The sequence below is a fragment of the Passer domesticus genome, chromosome 7 (assembly GCF_036417665.1).
Source record: "Passer domesticus isolate bPasDom1 chromosome 7, bPasDom1.hap1, whole genome shotgun sequence".
Lineage (NCBI taxonomy): Eukaryota > Metazoa > Chordata > Aves > Passeriformes > Passeridae > Passer > Passer domesticus.
This window is the reverse complement of record NC_087480.1, coordinates 34,181,373-34,195,291: the sequence shown is the minus strand read 5'-3', so window position 1 is coordinate 34,195,291 and position 13,919 is coordinate 34,181,373. Positions and strand designations below refer to the sequence as shown.

At 49.5% G+C, this 13,919-nt stretch overlaps 1 long non-coding RNA gene across 7 annotated transcripts in view; it reads left to right on the top strand.

Moving 5' to 3' along the window:
* The window catches only part of LOC135304783 (uncharacterized), an 81,279-nt gene extending 72,767 nt beyond the window's left edge, over positions 1-8,512 (top strand). For 5 of the 7 annotated variants that reach the window (XR_010366026.1, XR_010366023.1, XR_010366025.1 and 2 more), the window contains 2 exons: positions 5,536-6,676; positions 7,314-8,512. This is a non-coding gene — a long non-coding RNA (uncharacterized LOC135304783). Of the gene's footprint in view, positions 1-1,027; positions 1,121-2,455; positions 4,083-5,535; positions 6,677-7,313 lie in introns of all 7 variants that reach the window. The other 2 variants (XR_010366027.1, XR_010366028.1) reach the window with 2 other exon arrangements.
* The last annotated feature ends 5,407 nt before the right edge of the window (positions 8,513-13,919 follow it).

The window sequence follows — 13,919 nt, the reverse complement described above, 5'->3', positions numbered from 1 at the left end:
GCTGGCAGAGGTGAGGTAGCACACCCTGAGGGAGCACAGTGATGGTTTTTGTCCTTCCCTGGCCCACTGGGTGCCCACCTGGTGCTGTGTGAACATCTGCAGTGTCTCTGGCAGCACCCTCCATGGTTTCAAGGGTTGATGCTCTGGCTCACTGATCTCGGAGCTACACGTGGGTGTAGCAATGACTTGCACAAAGGAGGACCACACTTGGACCCAGAGGCTGGAGGGTGCCTTGCTCTGTGAGGATGCACAGAGGTGAGGGAGACCTGAGGGGGTGAGCTGGCCCCAGGCTTGCCAAAGCTTTTGGGTGTTGCCAGAGTTAATGCAGGGCGCGCGTGCGCCTCTGGCGTGTGTTTATGCATGCAAAGAAGTGCCTGCTGGGGAAGGAGTGGAAGGCTTGTGATTTATCATTGCTCTGTAATGGGTGCCTTGCTTCTAGTGAAAGAGGTCAACATCCCTGAGAGATACCAAACCCCCTCCTTATTAACGTCCTGTTACAGCTAATGGCTTGGGGTAGGGCAAGCAGGTCTTACAAGGAAGGCATTAAAGAACAGCGCGACTTGGAAGGGAAGCCAAAGAATTTACAGCAATATTTACACAGAGGCTCTCCCCCGAGATAAGGAGGTACACAGTCAGCTCGGGAGATAAGCACAGCTGTGGGACCAGGCAGAGCAGGCACTGTTGTTTGTGCATCCTGAAGTTCAGCAGGATCAGAAGCCAGAGCTGTGTGGCCCAGGAGAGGGGGATGCGAGCAGGACCACACACACCAGCTGGGACCTGGCCTCTGGAGGCACAGATGTTGTGTTTGCTCAGTGGCTTGCAGTGAGAGATGGGGCCAGCAGTGCTCCCTCAGACTCCTAGACCCGAGCCCCAAACCTGGGCTTGAAGGTGTGGACTAGTGCAAGTTAATGAGTGCAGTGTCCTGTCCTGGGGAAGATGTGGAGACCTGGCCCAGGTTAATGTCCCTGGCAGCCACCATCTGTCCTGTACACCACATGTCACAGGTTGACAGCTGTTTCTCCAGCAGGTCCTGCTAGTGCAACCCAACTCCATCTCCAAGAGTTCACCTTGGTTCCACCTGGGGAGCCCTAGGGACGCTTTTCACAGCCCAAAAGGAAAGGTAAACATCTACATTTAATTTGAGGTGAGGTACAATTCCTAGACAAGCATGTGTCCCAGGACACAGGTTGTATAAGGTCACCCAGCCTGGTGAGCAACTGGGAAACCTCATCTCTTTCCTGTCCAGGTGATGTTGCAGTCAGGTCTCCCTTCCTTAGTTCTTTAGCTCTACTTTTCCACCTTTCCTGTTGGCTCTGAGATGTGCAGTGCATTTGTGTTCAGTTGTCCCTCTGCTGTGCTGCCTGAAGATCCCTCAGACCATTCTCAGTCTTCTCCAGCCACTTGTTGCCAAACAAGCCAAAATCTCACATCCTCATCCAGCAAAATCTCCTGACCCAAACCAAGCTGAAGACAAAAGGAGTTGCCTTTGATTTTTTTTCTCATTGACAGCACCAGACTTGGGATCTAGTCATGTGGAGAAACCAAATAAGCCCTGTGCATAAGCCTTTACAGGAGAGCCCAGCCTGCTCCATGCCCCCTTTCTGCATCCACCAGACACCTCCCCTCTCACTCCTGGTTCCTTTATGTGCTCAAATCACCCATGGCCACCACATCATCCTGTGCTAGACTACATCTCCACCATCCTCCCCAGCCCCTAATAGCACTCGGCCACTGATCTCCAAGCACTCCATCCATCATTTGACTAGCACATTATTTATTTACCATGGGGGAGAGAAAAGAGTTGGGTTGTCTGGAGAACGTATTAAATTTTCATTTGTTCTCATTGATTCCTGAAAGGAAATTGCTGAGTTATGCCATCAGGTTGGACAATATGGAGAGCATCTACTAGAGGGGGGTACTGGGTGTGAAATAGGGGCAGAGTTGAGGTTGTTTTGAATATTAGATGGAAGTTACGGTGACCACTTAGCTGAGCAGCCTGATGAAATGTATCGTCTGCTTCCCTCAGTCTCTGCTGTAGCTGCTTGCCCAGACTCTTCCCGGTTTCTCCTGCCATATGGGACACACGTGGTGCTGTTTCCTCCTGGCTGCTGGGTGAGGAGCTCTCGCTCGCTCGCAGGTTTCCCCACCGGCTCCGAAGCACCGTGCGTGTGCGTGGGAGCGGCTTCTGGCGAGGGCTCCTTCCCCGTCTGCAGGAGCTGCTCGGCCTCTTCCAGCTCATCCCAGTCGGTTTGGAGACAGTTGCCTCACATATTTCTTCTCCAGGCATGTCTGGGCTCTCTCCCCCTGAATTTCCGCTGTGGTAGTTAGCACGTTATTTATGGCAATTTTTTCCTATTTTTTTTTAGTATGTACTAATATTGTAGGTTGCACAAGAATACTGCCTTTTCCATAGGGTTCCTTGTCATCCAAGAGCTGCTCATTTTTTCTTTCCCAGCCAGAACTGGCATCCCAGCCAACAGTGATGACTATGGTTCAGGTTTTCCATGCTTCAAATGATTATCGTTCACGTTTTCCGTGCTTTGAAGCTCACCAAGGACTGGCTTGGAGTCTCAGCTGAGCACTGGCTCACATTACTTCATCTAAGTCCCATTTTCTAACCAAGTTAAATAAAAAGTGTCGTCTGAACCTCATCAAGACACCAGGGCTGCCCTAACTTTTGGAGGAATCTTTAGTGAAAATGTTGAAATCTCATCTGAACAAGATGGAGAAGAAATTCGCCTTGGTGAAAAGTCTCGTTGCTGGGATTTTTGAGGACAGACACTGTGTTCTGGGTTAAAATGGTCACCTGTGTCTCATGCTGCCTGAGGACTGTGGGCTGGGGAAGCCCCAACATCTCTGAAGAGGTCATCTCCATCTCTGGCCCCTCTGACCCCGCTTGCTGCCTCAGGTCACAGTAATCCCTTAATTCAGGGAGCCACAATATGGAAGTGGAATGTTTTTACTGAGGTTTTATTTTTTGCAGTCTGGAGGATAATCAGGGGTCCTCGGGTTTCTGTGGGAGTTGAAAGAAAGGACAGAGCAAACTGGCACTGTTCCCAGTCCAAAATGTTTTCACTAATTGCATGCAACCTTCTTACAGGAGAGAGAGGCTGCAAATACCACCGGCAGTTTAATTACCACTGTTGGTTCACGTTGAATTTATTTATGCTGCTCCCAGTGCTGTGTGTGAGCAGAATGTGTGTGTGTGTGTGCAAGGTGGGATGCACAGGGAATCATGGATGGCTTGAGGCTTGAGGGAGGGAGCTGAGGAGCATGTGTGTGTTTATTTGGGGCTGTGGAACCTTTCCAAAGAGCCCTGAGGTACCAGGTGGCCTCACCCCAGCACCTATGGCTGGTGTGGGTTGGGAAGGGACGGTCTGAAGCTGAACACAGGTGTAGGGGTGAGACCCTTGGACTTCCAGGCCTGTTTCCCAGAACTGCTTGGCTTAGCCAGCAGCCTGACTCAACTCTGAGCCCCGTGGTGGATGAGCTCCCCTTGCTATCCTTCCCCTCCTCGAACGCAATGCGCTTCCTCCCCATCCCAGAGGGGGGGAGAGAGCGGCACGGGAGGAATCCGACACGAGCAGGCTGATGGCTGCCGTCCCAGTGCAGGCTCAGCAAATGGGGCTTGTGATGGATGAATGTGCAGGGCAAGAAGTAATAAAATGGGCCCCAGTCATGTAATCTTCCATTAAAATGAAATGCATACCAGAAATGAGGCATTTCTGCAGCTTGTACCATCTCCCACGGAAGATCATGAATAAAAGAGGCAAGTGTACTGTTGACAGATGCCGGCATGCATAAAGGACAGTTCCTATAAAGGCAAAGCCCCGGCTAACAGATGGACTAAAGATGTGAGATGCAGGAAGATTTACCAGTCTAAATAATTCAAGGGAATGTCGTATGGGGAGGCAGTGCTGGAGAGGGGAGCCGGCAGAAGGTACAGATGGAAAGGCAGGCCAGGCCTTTCCCACAAACCCATTAAGAACGTCGCTTGTCTGAGTGACAGTATGTCGCACAAGGCACCAGCAGAGATGGGTGGATTTGCCTCCAGCACTCCTTCTGCAAGGTCAGGAAAAGAGGTAATCTCAAAGGTTGCATCTATTTGAGGTTTTTCCTCCTGCAAGGCCGCTTTCTCCAGCCTTCCTCCTCTCCCACCTCTTCTACTTCATCCCTTCCTCACCTGCTGCTGGGCAGAATAGGAGCACAGAAATGTTTCTGTGGCCACAAGCAGAGGGTAGATGTGGCAAAGGCATTCAGTGGTCCCATTGCTCAGATCCCTGGACATCCTTTGGACTTGGAAGGGGCCTGGGGGCTAGTGGTGGGTGCCCTGTGCCCATTAAGGGCATTTGGTGGCTTTACAGAGCTTGGTGGAGAGACGTGGCTATTGCGTGACATTTCCATGCCCTGGCGACGGCAGCTGGAAAAATTTTATGAATCTCCCTGGCCACTAATAGGAAGTCTGAGAAGGGCTGGCTGAAGCATTGCAGTGTGTTGGAAGGGTTTTGGCAACACGGGATGCAGGGATAAGCTGATGAAGGAAATGGCACAGAGGATGGAGCATCGTGGTGGCTGAGAGCAGGGCAGAGGACACCCAGGGCCCCTCTCCCACTGTTCCCTGGGAGCCTGGTGTTGGCTTTGGTGAATGTGAGACATTTTGGGAGAAGAGGGAGGATAAAGGGCAAGATGCAGAGGGTTAGATAGAAGTCAGTGGCAGCTGCTTGGCAGAGATTGTGCGCGCTCTCCGCTCGGAGAGGACGCCTTCCCCGGGCTCGTCAGCCGTCTGCAGCACGGCGATTAATCATTGGTGTCAGAATCCCTAATCCTATTCAATGGAAAACAAACAGCACGGCATCCAGCCCTGTGCTGAGCCCAAGCAATTAGCATGTTTACATGGGCTGGGGAAGCTCAACAAAGAGTGGCCAACAGGGGCCACGGGAAATGAACCCTTGTCAGCCCCTGATGTTCCGAGCGCCTGGGATCCCCAGGCTCTGACTCAGGCCCAGGCTTGGAAACGTGGCTCGAAGCACTTGGATGCAGCTACTTGCCACCAAAAAATGATTTTTCTTGATTAGGGCTCAGGTGTCTGCGAGTGTGGGCAGCTGCTGAGGTGGGGGGATGTGTCTGGTATGGATGGTCAGTTGGGGAAATGGGGATCTGGAGGAGATTAGGGGTTTGCTCCTGCTTAGGCTTTGAATCAGTAGCGAAAGTAGCAGCCAAAGCCTTTGCAATTCCAGAAAACTCAGCCCTGATGCCAGGCCCTTGTCCCCATTCCTCCTGCGCCTCTCAGGCCCTCCCCACTGGAGCTGCATCTCTCTCACTGGAATTATTGTGATGTCTTTGGGTGCTCTGGGCTAGGATTGGGCTCTGCAGGGCCAGGGATGTGCAGGACCAACATACCTACTGTGCTGGCCCTGTCCCTGGGGGGCTCAGGTCCTTCACACCGGCTTCAGGGAGGTCTGCAAGGGAGGTGGGTTGCAAGGAAAGATGCAGGACTAACCAGACATATCTGTCCCTTGTGTGTTCTGTCCCCAGGGCATTGCAGCAGCCATCTCAGATGAAAACATTTCCCAAAACCAAGAGAAACAAAAAGCTTCCTCAAAGTGGATGGAGATGCTGCACAGAGTGCCCTGCCTGAGCATCTCTGCCCTGCCTGGATTATTTAACTGGGTTCTGCAAACACGATTTCAAACAGCAAACAGCTAAGCAAGGGGAGCAAGACATAACCTTTGTTTCTGCAGGATCTACCAGAAACTGACAATGTGGGTACGTGGGCAATGGGAAAAACAGTTTATGTTTTAAGCTTCATGTGACCTCTGGAGCTTCTGGGCTTTGGAAGTGAGAGTGAGACAATCCTCACAAGCACTTGATCCCTCTCGAAATGAAGGGGCTTTCCTGGGTACACAGCTTTCCCCCTTCCCTCCCAGAAGTGTATCTGATTTTTGGGGGTGGAAAAAAAGAGGATTGATTCAAATAAAAATGTATTTGTATGAGAAAAATTATTTCCTTCCATGAGTAAACACATAGTTTGAGGCAAATTTATGGCTTTGGCCTGGTCATTAATATCTGGTTGTCAAAAAGTATTGGTTTGAACAAAAATATGTTGTAATAAAAATGCATTGTTTTGAAGAAATTTATTGTCCCCATGAAAACCTATTCAATTCAGAAAGATATGTTGATTTCAATGAAAATCTATTTGTTTTAAGAGACAGAGAGAGGGAAGTTGCACTCAACTGAGAACCCGGGGCTTCTCTCAGTACAGATCTCCCTGCAGTCCCTTGGCTATTAGGATGGGGAAAGTTGGAAAATCAACAACTGGGCAGCCAAGGAAAGTAAGTATGTAAGTCTTTCCTGTGCTCAGTGACCATCCTCCCAGCTGAAGAAAAGTGCCCCAGCTCCCCTAGGGCAAGGAGTGGCAGGTGGCTGTCTCCATTCCTTATGGATTGGATGGCTTCTTCCACATACAGCTCTCCTCACCCTGCAAATCTAATGTTTAGGTGACTTTTAAAGGTCCTTTCCAACCCAAAGGGATTTATCCAGCCCGTGAGGATCCCAGGGAGTGGTTGCTCATGAGAACCTGCCTAGAGCTGGAAAGGTGCACGTCTTGCAGGTTACCTGGAGACCTTCATCTTCTGCTTCCTGTCTCGAGCCAAACATGAGCAGCAAAAATGTGTTGGTGAGTACCTGAAGGGGAGGTGGCTGTGTCCACACTGATACCCAGAGCAGTTCCCCTTGGCTTGGTGGCACGAAGAAAAGGCCCCTTTTGGCTCAGGGCAGCTTTGTGGTGTGTCTTTGTGGTTCTCCCAGCCCTGCTCCGAGATGGGACTGAGGTTTGCTATCTTGCCTAAGCCTCTTTCCCTGCCAGCAGGGACTGGATGAAATTCACCCTGAGCTCCAAATCCCTAATGCTGCCTTAGCTGGGATTATGAGAGAAGCCACCATGGTATCACCTGAAATCCACCTCCCGGTGCCTCCCGTTTAAAACAATCAGCAGATGTTTGCAGTGGGCTTTTTCTTTCATTATGCTCCAACTCTGCTATTTAATCAGCTTCTTCCTTCCTCTGTTTGTACAAGGTATCGCTCGCCCATATTAAAGCGGGGGAAGGGAAGGTGCGAGATGAAAAAAATTAAAAAAAAATTAAAAAAATAAAATTGCCTACCCAAGAAATGTCACTGCCGCAGTGTTATCCCCTCCCTGCCAACACACACACGGGTTCTGGTGTCAATGGAAAGGTTGCCTCTGATTAATATTAATAAAGAATTAGAGCTGTGTTTGTCATGATCACTTCGTTTGGTATTGCTCTGTGTGGCAGGTGAAAGCAGAGGAAGGAAGGGAAGAGGTCTGCACGGCATTCATTAATCATTTCATCAGGAAGGAGTTCAAAGCAGAGGCCGGCCTTAACAAGGGCTGCAGGCAGGGATGGGGCCATGTTTATTCACATGTTCCTCCTTATGTCCCTGACCTCCCACCTGGTCAGCTGGTGTGGGCCTCCAAAGCTGAGATGCCGTTCTAGGATCCAGGCCATCCTACCCCCAAATGGGGCTGGCCTGGTCCTGTCTAGGTCAAGGTGATGTCACATGGAAGTCTGTCACAGGTCCACTGTGGGTATCTGCTCATCAGTTGGAAAATGACTCTTCAAGAGGTCCTTGTTTCCCCTTTGAGTCAAGAGGGTTAATGAAGAGTGGCGAGACCATCCTTTGAGAAGCTGCCTGGTGGTAAACTTCCTTCTGCATGCTGGGACTCCTCAGAAGAATAACTCCTCAGGCCAGGTGGGCAGTGGCCAGGACCTGAGAGACACTTGTGAGACACGATGGTCTCTGGGAACTCTTGGGGTAAGCCCTAAGAAGCCATGTTCTATCTCCAAGGCAAGGCAGTAGGGATACACTTGAACATGAGGGGCTTCAATTCAGAGGGCTCCTTGTCCTTCCCAAAGATGGTTCCTCCCACCATAAAATAGGTGCCTAACCCCACACCCCGTGCTCTGATGGCCAGAGGACCCTGCAGGTAACAGCTGGTCAATGGTTCAAGTCCAGAGGCCTAAATCACATCTCTGCAGAGCTGCTCCTGTAGCAGGCCAGCCCTGCCCTCGGCACGTGGTGGTGTTGGGAGCACAAAGATGAAAGTCACAGGAGTTCAGGTTCTGTAATTTATGCAGGCTGGAATTCAGGAACGAATATTTGAATTAAGAGGAATAATAAAATATGAGGAGTGAGTGGCTCTGACTGAGGCTGGTACCTTGCACTGGGCTCATGGCACATAAGTCAGTCTTGGCTGATGTTTGCATGCAGAGCTTAGCGTGGGCAATTTATGCAGACTTTTAGTGGTATTTTGTTTCTTAAAAGTGTGGAGATTCCCGTAAATCTTGGCTTGAACACATCTGTGTGTGGCCAAAACTGGTCTCTGCTTTCTTTATAATCAGTATTTTCTGGATCCAAGACCAGAAGGCGATACACACATACATATGGCAAAAGTTCTTTGTATTAAGAATTTACAGCTCAACCTTCTTGTTCCTTTTTCCACATTTTTCCTCCTTTCCTCCTTTTTTTATTTTTTCTTTTTTTTTTTTTGGGATGCTATTTATTATTCAAATGTGGGGAGAGTCGAGCCAAGTGGTGCATTGCTCTCATTAATTATTCTCTGGGATTAAGGAATTGGTTAAAACCATATCTCCCTTAATCCTGTTTTATTAATTTTATATTCTTGGCAAAAAAAAAAGAAGCAAAACAACAACCATATTTCCCCCCCCCAACCCTTTCTACAAAGGGATCATGCAGCTTTCTGCTGGGACCCTGAGAACAGGAGGTCTCTGGTGTTCCATGGATGCTCGTTTTTTAATTTGATAAAATAAATTAGCACAGGATTAGAGCCTTCCTGACAGCACAGCTCGACTGCAGTTACTACCTTAAGGGAGGCATTAAGCATCCTTTTAAGCGTGGAGGTGAAGTGGGAGTGAAGTTCCTCGGAGAGAGGGAGCTTTCCTCTCTCTAGGAGCACGACTGGTGGCCTCTCCTCCCCTCCCAGACATAGCCAAAGGGGTCACCTTTCTCCAGGGACAGGTTTTGGCTTGGGTGAGGTGGACACTGCTTGGTCAGACACACACACAAGCCCATCAGCTCCTTTCATACAGCAGCCAGGCTGATAACTGTGATCACCCTCTTCCTTTTGGGATATTTTGGAGATGTAAATGAAATATTTTTCCCTAAAACAGCAGTGACTTGACTCCTGAGAGTGATGGCTTGGTCTCGGAGGGAGAACGGGAAAATGGGAGTGGGGCTTTTGCAGGTTTCATCCTCTTTTCGTGACAGAGAGGCTCCAGCTGGTGCTGTCATCAGATTCTGCTGGCATGAGATGTGTGGATGCCGGGCTGGGAGGGAGCAACCTGTAGCTGCACTGCAGATGTAGTGGCCTCCAGACTGCTTGTTTACGTGGCTGCCAGAGAGGAGAGAAAGGACAGTGGTGGTGTGTGGCTCTCTGGCCTCTTCTTTGGACAGAGAGGAACCTGGATTGGGCTTCCAGGAGAAAGACTGATCCCAAAGAGTTTGCAAGGCACAAGGATCTGGGCTCTGAGTGCTGGGCTCAGCTTCTTGAGGCTCATTTTGAGCCCCATGAGAGAGAGGCATTTGGTCCCTCAGCTGGATGGTTGAGGGACCAAACCAGCTCTTGGTTGGCTTTTGGGAAACCTGTGCCATGGAGACATTTAAACTGGAATTGGTGGGAGCGTCCTCAGAGCTCTGCACTGCAGCATTTGGGACTGGTGACAAGGGTTATATGAAAAAAAACAGACTGTGATGGCTGCGTGGTTGATGAGTCCTTGTCCTGTGATCATCTTGAAGCTGAAGGACAACTGTCCCCACCACTGAGCTGGGCACTGGGGATTGCACTGCTGTTTGCCTTTAATCTTTCTGTAAGTCAGACTTTTGTAAGGCCTTCAAAATAGAGTCATGCCTGAAATATTGCTGAGTGTTTTCTCCCTGGAAAAGGTGTCTGCTTTGCCAGTAATGGCAGTGGCTTAGCAATGAGTCTGCAGAGATGCCAGCTGGGCTGTGATGGAGGGAGGTGAGGGATCCACCCTCAGCTTCCCTGGGAAGGGCTGTGAGGATTAGCAGGTGTCAGCAGAGAAGTGCCCTAATGCTGTGTTGGCCTCAGCGTCACTGCTGAAAGCTGCTCCCTCTCTTGAGGGTGTCTTTGACCCTTTGCCTGACCTCACCTGAACACCTTTGCTGCAGATCGAGGGTCACACTGGAAGCCTGGTGTTGGTTTTGAGGCAGTTTGGAAATTCCCACAGTTCAGGCACCTGAACAGTGCAGAGATTTTTGCAAAAGATCTTCCATTCAGTAGTCATTCATACAAGAAGGCTGCACAGACCTTTCAGTAACACAAACACCAGAAAACACCCTCAGGGCCTGATTTGTCAAACATCCCAAACCAAAGCATATCTATTTCCTCTGCCTTTTCTCTACCAACCTGGGATTTCTTTTCTTCTGTAAGGTGTGTGTTATGATTTCTTGATTGTGAAAAGTCACAAACAGGGAAAGCAGGGAAGTTTACTTTTGTAAAAAACACAGAGTTCCTTTGGAGGAAAACTATAAAGTGAATGGCTTAGTTTGTTTTATTCAGTCTAGGAACCATTTCCTAACTTGGTGTGTGGGAAGAGCCAGTTCTTTCTTGTCCTTCTGTTAGCAGAGCTGGCATGGAGCAGGAGCACCATTCCCAGGTTCTGGGTATTCCCTGTACAAAAGGCTCAGGCAGGGTTTCATTGCTTGGTAACTGTGGCCTGTGGAAACTCACGTGGACCCAACGAGGTTCCAGGCTGGTGCCAAGCAAATTGTGTCTTATCTTAGCCTGAGACCCCCCAGAGTGGACAGATGGTGGGGTGGGCTGCATGGAGGTGGAGGTGAGTTGTGCTCTGGTCCTAGGCATCAAATGATGCCAACAGAAAGCTGAATTAAACTTCATCCTCCTCCTGAAATATCGTGTTAACTGAGGTGTAGATCACAAAACCAAACTTTTCCAGTGGTGTTTGGGCAGAAAAAGTCATCTGTGCTGATTCCTGGGTGAGCTTGGTTGCATTGGAGGGGCCTTCCCTGTTGTTGAAGTGCTGTGGCATGGCTGGAGCAGCCTCCTTCTCCACAGGGATGTGAGCCAAAGCAGGGTCTGGGCTGGGAGCACTCCTGGAGTTGGCCTTAGTGACCACTGGCTTTAAAATAGCTGAGAAAAAGCTAAAAGTATACTGATAAAAATTTAAAACACCTGCCTTCAGGTGCCCTGGTAGTGTTTTAATATTGTTCCCAAACTTTTGGGTGAGGGAAGAGCTAATTTAAGTTAATTTTCATTGTGGAACATCGCTGATGTGCCAGGGAAGGGGAGCTCCCAGAGCCACTCAGAAGGCAAGCCAAGAAAACAAAGGCGTGTATTCCCAGATTTGAGGTAGGAATTATATACACTTAGAGTCATGAACTCTGGGTAATAATTGAAAGGTCAGATTGATGAGAGCAGCCTCTGAGATACGATTTCTATGACAGCTTGATGGATGCTCCACTATCAAGGTGTGCTTTTAATCATAATCTCATTACTCCATTTCTTATGGTTCGACTCACCTAAACTCATGGGAGGAATCAGGGGCCACCTCTAAAATGTGAATTGGCTTTTATTTGGAGGTAGAGGAGTTGAGTGGTTGGGAGAAGAAAAAGGAAAGAAATGGGCCAGAAGAGAAAAAAAGACCTTCTGGGCCGAGGATGAGTCAAGAGTGTGTGTGGGAGCAACATTCCCACGGATCCAGAGCAGGGCTCTGGGTACCTTTCTGCTGGCTGGGACTGGTACAGGTGCTCTGGAGCAGAGGAAAGAGACTTGAGCCTCTCCCAGCATCAGCATCAGCCATGAATCTCACAGCACTGCTACCCCAGGAGTCTGGACATGGGACCTGTGGAGCGATGGCCATTACAGCTCTCCCTGGCATGAGCAGAGCTTTTTTGGGGGGGAGAGATCCAGTGCTGGCTGTTCACACACTCTGATCTATCTGTCCAAAACCCATGAAGATTTCCTAATGGCCAGCTGTAAAATGTGCTGATGGACAGCGCCAGCTTCCACAGCCCTGTGCCTTGGAGGAGAGAAGAGAGAAGAGCTTTTTTTTTTTTTTTTTTGAGGCTGTAGTGCACAGCAGTTGAGAAGATGAAGCTGAGCTTTACCCCAGCTAGACCCCAAAGAGCCACTAAGGGGACACCACCTCTTCTTTTGCAGTAAATACCAAGATGTCCAGAAGATCCACCACGTCCACTGGCCCATCCACTGTTGCTGTGCAGAAATGGCACCGTGGGCCGTGTAATGACAGTGGACATGGCCCTTTTCCCACATGTTTCCACCTGCATTGCTGCATCCAGCTCTGGAAGAACAGGAAGGACATTGCCCCTGCTGGGGTGAGCCCAGGGAAAACCACTGAGATGATTAGAAGGGTGGAGACCCTTTCCTATGAGGAAAGGTTGAGGTAATTTGGATTGTTCAGCCTGGAAAACAGAAGGATTTGGGATGACCTAATTTTGGCCTCCCAGTATTGAAGGAAGCCTACAAGAAAGATGGAGACGCACTTTTTACAAGGGTGTTTAGAGAAAGGACAAGGGGGATTGATTTCAAACTGAAAGAGAATAGGTTCAGGAAAAAATTCTCCCCAGTGAGGCCCTGGCACAGGTTGCCCAGAAAAGCTGTGGATGCCCCATCCCTGGCAGTGTTCAGGCCAGGTTGGAAAAGGCCCTGAGTCTAGCAAAAAGTGTCCCTGCTCATGGCAAAGGGGTTGGAACAAGAGGATTTTTAAGGTCCTTTCCAATCCAAACCATTCCATGACTCTATGCCATCAGCACCGCCATAACCCAGACCTGGCTAGTGGGGGCTCCCAAAAAAAAACCTTACAGGCTCCTCTCTGAGAACTCGGTGCCAAGGCTGGAGGAATTCATTCTCACCTCCCTGGAACCTGATGGAAGAGTTAGTATGGAAATTTCAACCTATTTTTAAGGGTTATTTTCACTCAAGTGAAATCTATCAAAGAAGGAGGGTTATTTTTACAGCACGCAGCAACTGCCGGTTGCCATGGCAGCGGGCGGGCGAAATGCAATAAAGCATCCCTGTGTTATCGTAAACACAAAGGGAACCACGGGCACCAGCAAGAAAGGAGACTGTCGTGGGGGAAACTCCATGGATCCCTCACCAAGACCCTCGCTGGGCTCAGAGAGTGACAGTCAGGAGGATTTTATGGGGCTCTCTGTGCCCGTGCAGGGCCTGGTAGGCCAAGAGGCTTTTGGAGGGCCTGCCATGAGTGTTAACAACAATGATATGTCAGCCTGGGATGGACTTTTTCCTCTGATCATTTGGAAATACTTGGAAGTTTAGAAAATGAATCTGAAAAGAGGGGCAACACACAAGACTCTGTGTTTGGTTTTGATCTGATTTCCAGGATAAGGAGCAGGCCTGTGCAGGGCCTGGTGGGCCAAGAGGCTCTCAGAGGGCCTGCCATGAGTGTTAACAACAATGATATGTCAGCCTGGGATGAACTTTTTCCTCTGTTCCTTTGGAAACACTTGGAAGAAATTTAGAAAATGCATCATCCAAAGAGGGGGAGCTTAAACAACTCTGTATTAGTTTTTGATCTGACTTCCAGGGCAAGGAGCAGTCATCTGTGGAGGTCTCCTCTTTTAAATGTTTTCCAACTGTGAAGGGATTTTGCATGTGGTAAGAGGGTTCAACCTCTCCATCTCTTCCAAGTGTGCCCTGTCTCTGCATTAACTCAGCTGCCCTGTTTCATCTCAACAGCTGAGCACTGAGTAACTGGAGTATGCCAATGCTGCTGTACCCAGGAGAGCCTCGGGTTGTGTGGGTGGGACCCCATTTGGGATATCACTCATGAATGGTGGCCATCCCTGTGTCCTCCCTG